The sequence below is a fragment of the Elephantulus edwardii genome, unplaced genomic scaffold (assembly GCF_000299155.1).
Source record: "Elephantulus edwardii isolate Elephantulus edwardi_28Jun2011 unplaced genomic scaffold, EleEdw1.0 scaffold00083, whole genome shotgun sequence".
Lineage (NCBI taxonomy): Eukaryota > Metazoa > Chordata > Mammalia > Macroscelidea > Macroscelididae > Elephantulus > Elephantulus edwardii.
The window spans coordinates 7,094,598-7,107,303 of NW_006399833.1; the positions used below are offsets into that span (position 1 = coordinate 7,094,598).

The 12,706-nt window shown below is 43.3% G+C and overlaps 1 pseudogene; it reads right to left on the reverse strand.

Moving 5' to 3' along the window:
* Positions 1–229: 229 nt before the first annotated feature.
* On the reverse strand, positions 230–2,795 carry LOC102864066 (annotated as a pseudogene).
* Positions 2,796–12,706: the final 9,911 nt, after the last annotated feature.

A 12,706-nucleotide genomic window follows, 5' to 3' on the forward strand; every position in this document is an offset into this window, starting at 1 on the left:
AAGACTTGTCAAGAAAAGAGCCCCGGATGCAGGAAAAGCAACAGATGTCGGGGGGGGGGGGTGTGGAGAAGGAGACACGCCCTTTGTTTTTTGGTTTTTTGAATTTTTTTTTGGTTATTTTTTTATTCTTTTTTAACAAACGGCCCCAGGGTTAGGGGACCAGGGGAAGGGGAAGGAGGGGAAGCAAGGCCCCAGCCCCACAACTCCTCTCCACCCACTCCATTCCCCTTTATATATATTTATAATCTATATACAAGCCCCGGGGGGTGGAGGGTGAGGGGCAAGGGGATCTTCCCCTCAGCGGGGTGGGGGGTAACCCAGGTTCCTTGTCCCCTCAGGACCCAGGCTCTTTTGTCCTTCAAGAGGACCCTTCTCGAGAAGGTGGCTCTGTCCGTTCTGTCCGTTCCCAAGGCTTCGGCATCCAGCGCAGGGCATCCGGTGGGGAGGCCTGCTGGTAGAGGTCAATGCGCTGGGTGCGGAAGACTCCACTGTAGTTGGGAGGTGGGGCCTTTAGGCGGGAATTGAGGCCAGAGAAAGACCTTCCAGCTGAAGGAGTACGTGATGACCCAGGACCACCAAGATTGTTGCTGAGTTTTCGATAATCCTGAAACGGCTTTATTTCCACTGGGTGCAGCTCTGCTCGCCCCAAATTAGGGGGGAAGGGTCTGGCGGGTGAAGGCAGAACCCGAGTAGCAGGAGCAGGTGGGGGCCGGACAGCCAGGCTGGGGGGCTGCAGAGCAGGGCTCACAGGTAATAGGGAGAGTGGGGGAGGGGCAGGAGGTGGCGCAGGCGGCAGAGAACCAAAGTTCATCACGGGCAGCTGTGAGTCCACCATGGGCAGAAGCATCTGCTGAGCAGGAGCCCCTGATGGGAGAAAGCCATTTTGACCACCAGGCTGCAGAAGAAAATAAAAATCCGAGGGAGATGGCAGATCCTGGCGTACCTGAAGCAAAGGTGGGTCCGGCAAAGGACTAGGGCAGAAAGCTGGAGAATAGAGAAAGGAAGGTGGAGGGTAGAGAACTCCAGCTGGCAACTTCCCCAGTTCTGTTGCTTGCAGTGCTGAGAAATCCAGAAACTGGCCTTTGAGAGCTACCCCAGGAGCCACACCCTTTGGATGAAGCTTCTGTAAAATTCTTGTATCTTTTCCCGTAGAAGAGTGAACAGACTGCTCCAGCCACACGGTGTTAAAGTCACATCATCCTCTCTTACACTTTGTTTGAGCTTCCATGCTGAGCTATCAAATTGTCCATTTAGTCATGGAGTTCCCTTTGGGACACAGAGTTTCTGTCTTACTCCACCACAAAGGACAGTTCAAATGTCATCTGACCAGGCGTGGCTATGTTAAGAATCAAATGTTTTCAAACAGGTTGGAGACAAAGACTATATACATTATATTCCCTCCAACGTCTGAGCGGCAGCAAGTACGCTGCCATGCACATAGCTGATTTTCAATATGCACTTGATGATCTGACTGAACTTTTACCTGTGTGATAATAGATGGAATCATATGAGAAACTCCCACAAATAACTTAAACCAGTTGGCATTAAGTTGATTAAAACGCATAGCTAGTCTGTGGGTGCCAGAGTAGAATTGTGTCCCCATAGAGATTTCAATGGCTAGGAAAGGGAATCACATTGCTTTGTAAAGTAGCATTTGCTGTACAAACATTATAAGTTTTACACCCCCCCCCACATACACACACACACACAACTAGATTGCCAGCTCTTTCTTATGACCCATTGCTTCTTTCATGGAATCCTAATTCCTTTGGTGGACCTTATATCAAATAGACACCATTTCATCACCTTTGCATTTGAAAACCAGCATGTTGGTAGAGTTTTTCTCCAATAAGCCATGTCTAATCACTTGTTATGCATCAGAGAGTTGGACAATGACTAAGGAGGATAGAAGGAGAATTGATGCCTTTGAGCTGTGGTGCTGGGGAAGAGTACTGAATGTTCCCTGGACTGCCAAGAAAACAGATTCATCCTAGAGAGGGTTAGACCAGGCTGCTCCTTGGAGGCAAGGACTCTGAGGCTCCGTCTGACATTCTATGGACATGTTGTAAGGAGGGAGAAGTCCTTGGAGAGGGACATCATGCTTGGCAGGGTGGAGGGACAGCGCAAGAGGGGAAGATCCTCTTTGAGGTGGATTGATTCAGTAACTGGAGTAATCGAGGTGGGGGTGTCAGAGACAGTGCGATTGGCACAGGATAGAGCAGGGAGGGTTTAGGGCTGTTGTACATAGGGTCGCTATGAGTCGCACATCCTTCCCACCTCCCTCCCAAGCCTTCAGCTTCCCACAGAGTTCACTGAAACCTTATTCCCCCCTCCCCCCAGGTTTGCATTTGAAACATTTATTTCAGGAAATACATTTCCAACACTTTGTTATTTCTACAGGAGGCACATAGCAAAAGGCCATTGTGGGACAGATCATGATGAAACGAACATTCTTTCAAAGTCTGGTTACAAAGGAGGAACTCTGAGACATGCCCTCACTGGGGAAGGGGTGACAGAACACCCAACACCCTGTACTTGAGCCGGTTCATATCGCTCACTCTGGGCCTTGGGCGTGGGTGGGTCCTTCAGAATCATGGAGCTTTCGGCAAAACACAGCAAGGTAGCTCCCTAGAGAGTGTGATGAGGGTCCCACTGCTCTAGGTGGAAGGGAGTCTGAAATTGAATGTAGGTGATGTCTGTGCACAGGATGCACATGTGCACTTACACATACACACCCGCACCCCGAGGCCCACCTCCACCCTGTTCTTTACTATGTGGGAAGCCTGCACCTCCATGTGTCCAATCTCAGAGCTCAGGCCAACCCCTCACCCACTCAGGTCCCAGAGCAGATTGAAATCTGGCCTGCTGTGCACGGCACCGGGGTGGCTGTGGTCCCACATGCCTGCACCCCCAGCCTCTCCCGCCTCATCCTCACTTGCTCTGCGGTGTCAGTTCTAACTCACGGCTGACCCTCCACAGGGCTTTCGAGGCTCCAAACGGCAAGGGAGATTGCCCATCATTCTCCCTGGGAGCAGCTGGTGGATTCAAACCTTCAGAGAAGCATAGCCTTTGTGGTATCAGCACAACTCCCTGCGGGCTAAGCCACCAGAGTGTCCTTATTTGGTAGCCTTTTCTGTGCTCTCGGGTTCTTTGCAATCCACCGTCACAGCTCTACTCTTACTTAGATTGTAGTGTCTAATCCAGAAAACTTGGAAAACACAGAAAAATACTAATAAAAAGAAAAAGAACTCAAGATTTTCACACATGTGCCTATGAACATGCGTTCAAATTTTGTGGCCTGTTTTTTCCACTTAACCTTGTCAGTGATCACCTTTTTTAAAAAAATAAGGGAAAAAAGCTACAATAGTCTTCCTTCCTTCCTTCCTCCTTCCTTTTTCCCTTCCTTCCTTCCTTCCTTTTGAGATTTTAATGAAAGTTTCTAGAGAACTTGAATTTTCATTCATTCATTGTTGCACATTTTTCTCCCAGCCCACCCTCCCACCAGTTCACTTTTCTCTTTGAAAAAAAACAAAAAATTCTTTCATTGTTGTACAGTTTCCTTTCCACCCCCATCCACTTTATTATGCAGCTCTTATTCTGGACAGTTGTCATGCAAATAATACCTAATCATATATTCCTTTTAAGCATTCCGATTCCTCATCTTTTTCAATGCAGTGTACATTATTTATCCCCTCCTAGTCTCCTCCCAACCCTGAGGTCAGTCCTGTTTTACAACCGTGGCATTATGCAGTATTTTCCTTTTGTGACTCATATATTTCACTCAGCATAATGTCCTCCAGGGTCACCCATTTTGTAGAATAGTTCATGAATTCCTTGTTTTTCAGTTCTGCGTAATATTTCATTGTATGAAGTTGCCACCTTTCTACAGTATCACTTTATTGTGTGCACAGTCTTCTGGAGTAGGAATGTACCACAGTTTACCTAATCTAGCTCTTATTGTTAGGATCTCAGTTATTTCTAAGCTTTAACACATACAAGGTTAATTATACATTCATTGAGAGAAAGAAAATTACTAACTTAGAGAAGACCAGCGTGGGAAGTGGGAGATATTAGAAAGTGGTAGAGGTGGAGTCATACAATTTTAAAAAGTGTGTGTGTGTGTGTGTGTGTGTGTGTGTGTGTTAGAGTATTTTGTCCCCACACACACACAAGGGGATGCTGGGCATCCTTTTAAATCCTAGTCCCACACCAGGCCTGAATGGCTGAGATGCCAACCCTTCTCCATACTTAGCTTAATAGCAAATAAGTTCAGACAAGGATTGAGTTCCATTCCTCCTCACGTCTACATCTACCACATATCTGTCAAATAACTGTCTGTTTATCTATCATCTGTTGTTGTGTACCATTGAATTGGGACCAACCCATCACTGACGCTCCAGCTGGTTTTCAGAGGCAATTAATCACACTGCAGGAGATTGCCCATCTTTATCCCATGAAGCAGCTGATGGATTTAAACCACATGCCTTTGGGTTGCCAGCACAACTTCTTACCACTAGGCCACCAGAGCTCCTTATTTATTTCTTGTGTGATAATGGAATTACCACTTGGTGTTGACAAAGGGAGGTGATTTATAATCACATATTTAGACTTTTGAAAGCCTTAGAAAAGGCTCTGTGCCATGCCAATATTGTTTAAAAAGCACAATAGAGGCGCCGTCAGCTAGGAAATGTTTCTTCCACTCCTTGAGACTGTGGATGCTTCCTGACAATATTACAGCTCCATGGAAGTTGGTTGTATTGATTGAATTGATTTGGTTAGATGCCAAACGACGGGCATAGATGGTAAACACTATTGGTGTGCACAAGGCTGACAAAGCTAAAGCAAGCTCTGAAAAGGAGGAGGAAAGAAGCCTTCCTGAAGTATCACTGAGAAAAGAAAACTTGTTCATTCATTTATTTCTTTGACAAATATTTATTGCATGTCTACTTGAAGCAAGGCACTGTGCTGAGTCTTACAGAACCATCAGTGAGCTAGAGACAGTCTGTGCCTTTGTCAACTCTCACAGCCGCACCTTTTTAAACTGGAAGGAAAGCAAGGAGGGCCACAACGTTCTGCAGAATGAGTAAGATCAGCCAGCATTTTGGATTTGGAGAAGTATTGACTCTGGAGCACTACTGAGCACTACTCTCGCACCCTGTTTGGAAAAGAAAGGCATCGATTCAGGCCATGGTCTTTTTCAATTACTTGCTATACATCTGAGAGCTGGACAATGACTAAGGATGGCAGAAGAAGAGGCATTTGAGTTGGAGAAGAGTATTGAATATCCCATGGACTGTCAAAAGAACAGACAAGTATGTCTTGGAAGGGGTGCAGCCAGAATGCTCCTTGGAGACAAGGGTAGCAAAGCTTTGTCTTTCATACTTTCAGCACGGTGCTAGGAGAGGGACATCATGCTTGGAAAGGTGAGGGGACAGCGAAAGAGACGAAGACTCTCAATCAGGTGGATTGACACAGTGATTACAGCAATAGGCTCAGGATAGAACAGGGTTCAGATCTGTTGTTCATAGCATCCTTATGAGTCCTATTCAACTCAATGACCTCTAACAGTAACAATACCAACAACAACAACAAGAGGCAGTCTGAGTGCACTGTCTTCTCCTCCACTGCAGTCAGTTGTACCTACTAGTCACAGTGCCATCTTAAATGTGTGGCCTGGCACTCACCACCACAATAGGGCTGTTCTTGAAAATCAATGAGAGACATTCCGGGTCCAGTTGGGCCTTTTCCGTTGATCCACTGGGACATGATGTTGTTGTTGTGAACCATCAAGCCAGAACAGCACATAGGTTTTCAGAGGCAGTTAATCACACAGGAGGAAATTGTCCATCCTTCTCCCGTGGAGCAGCTTATGAGGTTAAAACTGCGTGCCTTCGGGATTTCAGCATAGACATGTGTAATATTAAAAGGGAGAGGGTTTGATAAAGATAATGGCATGCATCGATTGAAATGGACTTCAGAAACTTCGAGTGCTCCTCTAGAGACTTTTCAGGGGAAGGATTGCATACTGGGGAGTCAAATAAAGTCCTTGATCTCATTTTATCAAGCACCTTGCATGTGACAAGCACTTTATGTACATTCTCCTCATTAACTTCACAGCTTCCCTCAGAGGTTGGCAACGATTATACCAACACTTTGCTGCAAATGATGGTGGTAATACATTGAAAAAAACGTGTTTCTGAGCACGAAAGGGTGTGCCAATGTGTTAAACAACATTTGAGTGGAAACCAAAGATTCGAAGAAGAAACTGATCTGTACAAACCAGAGGCTTATCTACCTTGAGGCCAGAAGAACTAGACAGTGCTGGCCATCTTGATCAAGGTCACAAGAGATGGTAGAAATGATGTGAGATTAAACCTCAAATTCCTATTAACAAAACCCAACCAACCACACAAACTAAAAAAAAAAAAAAACAAACAAAAAAACACACCACCAAACAACAAACCCAAAATCAATGAAAGTAAACAAAACCTAGATTTCAGCATAACTTTTCAGTCTTTGAAAAGAGCAATGATGTCAGTCTAGAAAGTAAGGTGTGACTGATTCAGGCCATGGTCTTTGCAATTACTTGTTATGCATCCAAAAGCTGGGCAATCCCTAAGGATGACGAAACAAGAATCTATGTCTTTGAGTTGTGGTGCTGGAGAAGAGTATTGAACATACCATGGACTGCCAAAGTAACAAACAGGTTTGTCCTATAAAGAGTGAAACCAGGTTGCTGCTTGGAGGCAAGGATCTTTTTTTTTTTAATCTTGGAGTTGTTTAATTTAAAGATTACTTCAGTAGATAGCTTTAATTTATGGCTTAAAGTTATCTCAGGCCAGTAAATTCCCAGTCTCAGGAAATTTAGGAAGTCAAAGTCTTTCTCCCTGCCCGCCCCAAAATTGGAAATTCTGTTTACCTTTTCTTCATTTTGTATTTTATGAAATACATTTTTAAGAGAATACATTTTTAGTAGAAAGCTGGCTCCTTTTGGTTAATTCCTCTTGTTTATCTTTTTTCGTATTTTAATGCAACATTTTTATAGCATATTCTTGCCATTTAATTTTTTCCTATTCATTCATTGTTGCACATTTTCCTCCCCCCAGTTTACTTTTTTCTTTGAAAAGAAAAAAAATTCTTTCATTGTTATACAATCTCCCCCAAACCGCCAAGTCCATAGTTCACTTTACTATGCATTTCTTATTCTGGAATCTTGTCATGGAAATAACACCTAATCATATATTCCTTTTAAACAGCTCTCTCCCTCATCTGTTTCAATGCAGTGTACCTTATTTATCCCCTCTTTTCTTAAGTTTCCCCCAACTCTGATGTCAGTCCCGTTTTACAACAGTGGCACTATGCAATATTTGTCCTTTTGTGACTGAGATGTTTCACTCTGCATAATGTCCTCCATGATCACCCATTTTGTATAATAGTTCATGAGTTCCTTGTTTTTCAATGCAGCATAGTGTGAATATTATCAGAGCTTCTCTATGCATTCATTTGTTGATGGGCACTTAGGTTGTTTCCAACTCCTTGTTATTGTGAACAAAGCTGTGATAAACATGGGTGTACATATATCTGCTTGGGTGGCAATTATGGTCTCTTTGGGGTCTATTCCCAGTAGTGGAATTGCTGGGTCAAATGGTATTTCTATCTGTAACTTTTTTAGAAAGTGCCATATGGAGGCAAGGATTTTGAAGCTCCAACTTACATACTTTGGGCATGTAGCCAGGAGGGAACAGTCCTTGGAGAAAGACAGCATACTTAGAAGAGTAGAGTGTTGGCACAGGAGAGGAAGATTCTGGGTGAGATGGATTGACACAGTGACTGTGGCAATCGGGTCAGGTGTGTCAAAGACAGTGTGAATTGTTGGCTCAGGATAGGTCCAGGTTCACAGCAGTTATTCATAGGGTTACTGTGTGGATAGTCCACTCCATGGCATATAACAAGTCCTGAGATCACGTTGCAACATAATTACAGATTGGCTCATAAAATGATGAATATAAGCTTTGAAGTATTTTGAACATCACCTCTATAAAACCAAACAGTCAATTATTACATTTCAGCTTAAAGATGAGAATATACGGGGTTGGGGAAACTAGATTCATGGGAACAGAAGAATTACCAAAACAGAAATATTGAAGAAGCCTACACAATGTGAAGAACATAACCAATCTGTGTAGAAATTCTTGAATGAGAACCTAAAATCAGCTATGTAAGCATTCCCTGAAAACACGATAAAATATTGTTTCTTAAAAAAAAAAAACAAAACAAAAACAAAAGAGGAAACAAACGAAAACCACAAACCACTACACTATTTCTTAAGGATTAAACAATCAGGATGAAGAAACAGACACACTCGGACTAGATACTGACTGTAACCAGCCAGTGTAGCTTTTCAAATCCACAGTGTCATGCGGCAAAGAAGCAGGGGAGGGGCACTGACTAAATAGCCTTCTGTTTCCTAGTGGATCAAAACCAGATCTCTTCTCCTTGGACTTCGGTTGTCCTTAGCTCACTCTGAATCTCTCCTCCTACCTATGCCTGTCGTCCCTGTTCCCTATGCTCATCACAGGTTCATGAACTACCTCCTGCCTGCCGATGCCCCCAAAGCAATAATAGCCTTTGCAACTTCTCTTTTCTCCTCACAATTTCCAAAGAATGATGCCCCCTTGCTCAGTAAGACAACTAGAAGATATACAGTGGTTTAACACACTGTTGATATTGTTGTCATGTATTGTCCAGTTAGAACTGACCCATAGCTGACCCTCCGGTGGCTTTTCAGAGGCAAGTGCTCACACGTGAGGAGATTGCCCATCCTCCTCTTGCAGAGTGGCTAGTGGGATTTGAACTGTGAGCCTTCAGGATTGCAGTGCAACTTCTTGCCACTAGTCCACCCAAGCTCCTAGAAATCTCAATTCAAAGTGTAGGTTCTAAAAGAAGTCCTCTGTTAACTCGTTCTGGAGAAAGGTCCTTACTCCTTTCAACAAGTCAGACTCGCATTCCTTGGAGAATCTTGTATATGTTAACCTTCCTCTGTGTTAAGAAGCTTTCCAGCAGAGCAACCTAAGTCCAAAGGACATGTGACTCCCAGGCATTCTTGTTTGTTTTTTTTGTTTTTATTTTACGTTGGTTTCCTTACAAAGTTTGTACCCATGGTGTTTCACACTATCCTTCATTCACATTTTGTTTCATACAGTCATTCCCATTTATTATGTTTTATAAAATTAACCATCATTGAACTGTGCCCATGATTACCTTGTCTTTCCAGATCCTGGCTGGATCTTTCCCATTTCCTTTACCGACTCCTCCCTCCAACTACCAATTTGAGTGATTCTACGATTTCCTCCCAGAACATTCTCACCCCTCTGCTCCTATCTCGCCCCCCACTTGGACTCTCATACACATTTTAGTGGTTATCTTTCCATTTCTACAATAATGGTCTTATGCAGCAGTCCTTATGAGACTGAATTAGTTCACTCTGTGTAATGCTCTCCAGTCCCTCTCAAGTTATGTAGTTGTTGTTGTTGTTATGTGTCATCGAGTCATCTGTGACTCGTAGAGATCCTATGTACATTAGCTCTGAAACTTGCCTAATCCTGAGCCAATCTCATCATCTCTGACAGACCTAATAACATTTCTCCAGTCACTGAATTAATCCATATCATAAAGGGTCTTCCTCTCCTACACTGTCCCTCCACCTTTCCAAGCATAATGTCCTTCTCCAAGGCTGGTCCCTCCTGGCCCCATGACCAAAGTATGTGAGATAGAGCCTCAAAATCCTTCCTCTATGGAGCAGCCTGGTTTGACCCTCTTCACTCTTCTCCAGCACCAAGACCCAAAGGCATCGATCCATCTTTTATTATCCTTATTGTCCAGCTCTCTGATGCATAGCAAGTATTTGCAAAGACCACGACCTGGATCAGGCTCATCTTAGTCTCCAGACTTACATTGTTGCTCTTCAGTAGTCTAGAGAATTTCCTGACAGCATACTTTCCCAATGAAATTTGTCTTTTTTCCCCCCTGACTGCTGATGCCAAGAGTGTTAATTGTGGAACAAAGCAAGCTGAAATTCTTAACAATCTCAATCTCTTCTCCATTAATCATAAAACTGCTAATTGGCCCAGTGGTGAGAATCTTTGTTTTCTTGATTTTGAGCTTCAATCCATATTGAAGATAAAGTTACGTAGTAATTTTTAAAACTGTTGCTTCTACCAGTCATTCTTTAGGGAGCTCTGGTGGCCTCAAAAAGCTGTGCTGAAATCTCAAAGGCATGTAGTTCAAGGCCACCATGAGAGAAGGATAGGCAATCTCCTTTCGAGTGATTCGTTGCCTCTGAAAACCTGCTGGAGGGTCAGATAGGGGTCGCCTCCAGCTTTGTGGTGCACAACAACAACAACAGAACAATTAAAAGCATTCTTTCTTAGTGATTTCCCCTTCTCTGTTCACTTTTCTCTCCTTGTATCTTTTGTAAAACAAAAGGTGATTCAGGCCACATTCCAGGGAAATGCCCTTTTTTTATATTCAACCAAACTGTGATTTGATTAGAGATGTGTATTTAAATTTAAAAAATATTAATATTCCTCACTGGACTAACAAATGGTCACCTTGGTGTGACAGCCAAGATTCCCTATGCTCCGGCACAAAGAAGTCATTCAACATTTTATGCAGCAGTAATTTTATTACCAGACACTTTCTAAACTTCGGTGAAATTTCACTCTCTTTAACCACCCCAAGACGTAAGATCACTGTGACTTGTATGCCTGTTCTATGGCCCCAACAATTTATTTGAGGGCAAGTGTTGTATTTTCCCTTTTAGTATTCCCCCAGCTAGCCTGGTAAAATACCTGTCATGTAGTAAGTAAGCACTCAGGAAATATCTACTTTGGTTTGAGATTTGCCTTCCTCTAATGAAGGTTTCCAAATTTGAGTACAGAAAATTATTGACCCTGTAGTGGATGCAGAACTTTGTGGTTACTTCTTTTATTCCCCTCAAATTTTATTATGGAAAACATCTAATATAAAGCAAAATAAAAAACACTTTACAGGCTTGTTGCTTAAGGACTGACTGCAGCCTTCAATATGGATTGAGGCTCAATGTCAAAAAGACAAAGATTCTCACCACTGGACCAATTGGCAGTTTCTGGATGGATGGTGAAGAGATTGAAATTGTTCACAGCTTTAGTCAGCTTGGTCCACAGTCAACACTCTCAACACCAGCAGGCAGGAAATTAAAAGACGTATTTCCATGGGAATGTCTGCTGTTAGGACCTCTCCAGGGTACTAGAGAGCAATGGTGTCACTCTGGAGACTAAGGTGCGTCTGATACAGGCTATGGTCTTTGCAATCACTTGTTATGCATCAGAGAGTTGGACAATGACTAGGGCGTATAGAAGAAGAATTGACGCCTTTGAGCTTTGGTGCTGGAGAAGAGTATTGAATGTACCATGGACTGCTAGGAAAACAAACAGATTCATCCTGGAAAGGGTTAAAGTGGGTTGCTCCCTGGAGGCAAGGATTCTGAGGCTCCATCTGACATACTTTGGACATGTTGTAAGGAGGGACAGGTCCTTGGAGAGGGACATCATGCTTGGGAGGGTGGAGGGACAGAGCAGGAGAGGAAGGCCCTCTATGAGGTGGATTGATTCAGTGACTGGGGTAATCGGGATGGGTGTGTCAGAGACAGTGCGATTGGCACAGGACCGAGCAGGGTTTAGGGCTGTTGTACATACAGAATTGTTCCTTTTGTGACTGAAGTAGTTCACTGAGCACAATGTCGTCTAGACTCACCCATGTTAGATAGCGTCGTGTCACAAGTTCTTCATTGTTTTTTAAGGAGCACATTTCACTCTTAGGTAATTACTGCACTGCCACCATTAACCGAAGTTCAATATTTGCTCATTGTTCTTCTTTCTGTTAGGTAAAATTTGCATACAATGAAGTATACAAACCTTAACTGTAACCCTCTTATCACCATTTTAAGGAGCTCTGGTTTCAGAGTGTGTTATGTGTTGGAGTACTAACTGAAAGGTCTGTGGTTCAAATCTACCAATCACTCCATGGAAGACTACATAAAGTTTACAGCCTTGGAAACCCAGTGGAGTTGGAATCAACTCAGTTTCAGTTGGTTTGGTTTTTAGTATTGATATTTTAGATAAAGTTTCCTCCAGCTCCTTTCCAGACAATCCCTCTGACCATCCACAGACAGAAACATGCTCTGATTTTTCTCTCACTTTTAATTAGTTTTGTCTGTTACTTGTTAACTTAGCCTCCTACTGAACTTCATTTCAATGCAATTATATCCTATGAATTATTTTTGTGTAAGACTTCTTTAACTCTGCATAGTTTTTGAGAAACACCTATGTAGTTGTAACATTTCAGTCAGGAGACTAAGGTGCATCCGATCCAGGCCATAGTCTTTGCAATTACTTGTTATGTGTCAGAAAGCTGGACAATGACTAGGGATTATACAAGAATTGATGCCTTTGAGCTGTGGTGCTGCAGAAGAGGACTGAATATACCATGGACTGCTAAGATAACAAACAGGTTCATCCAAGAGAGGGTGAAACCAGGCTGCTCTTTGGAGGCAAGGATTCTGAAGCTACGTCTGACATACTCTGGACATGTTGCAAGGCGGGACCCATCCATGGAGAGGGATGTCATGCTTGGGAGCATGGAGAGACAGCACAAGAGAGGAAGACCC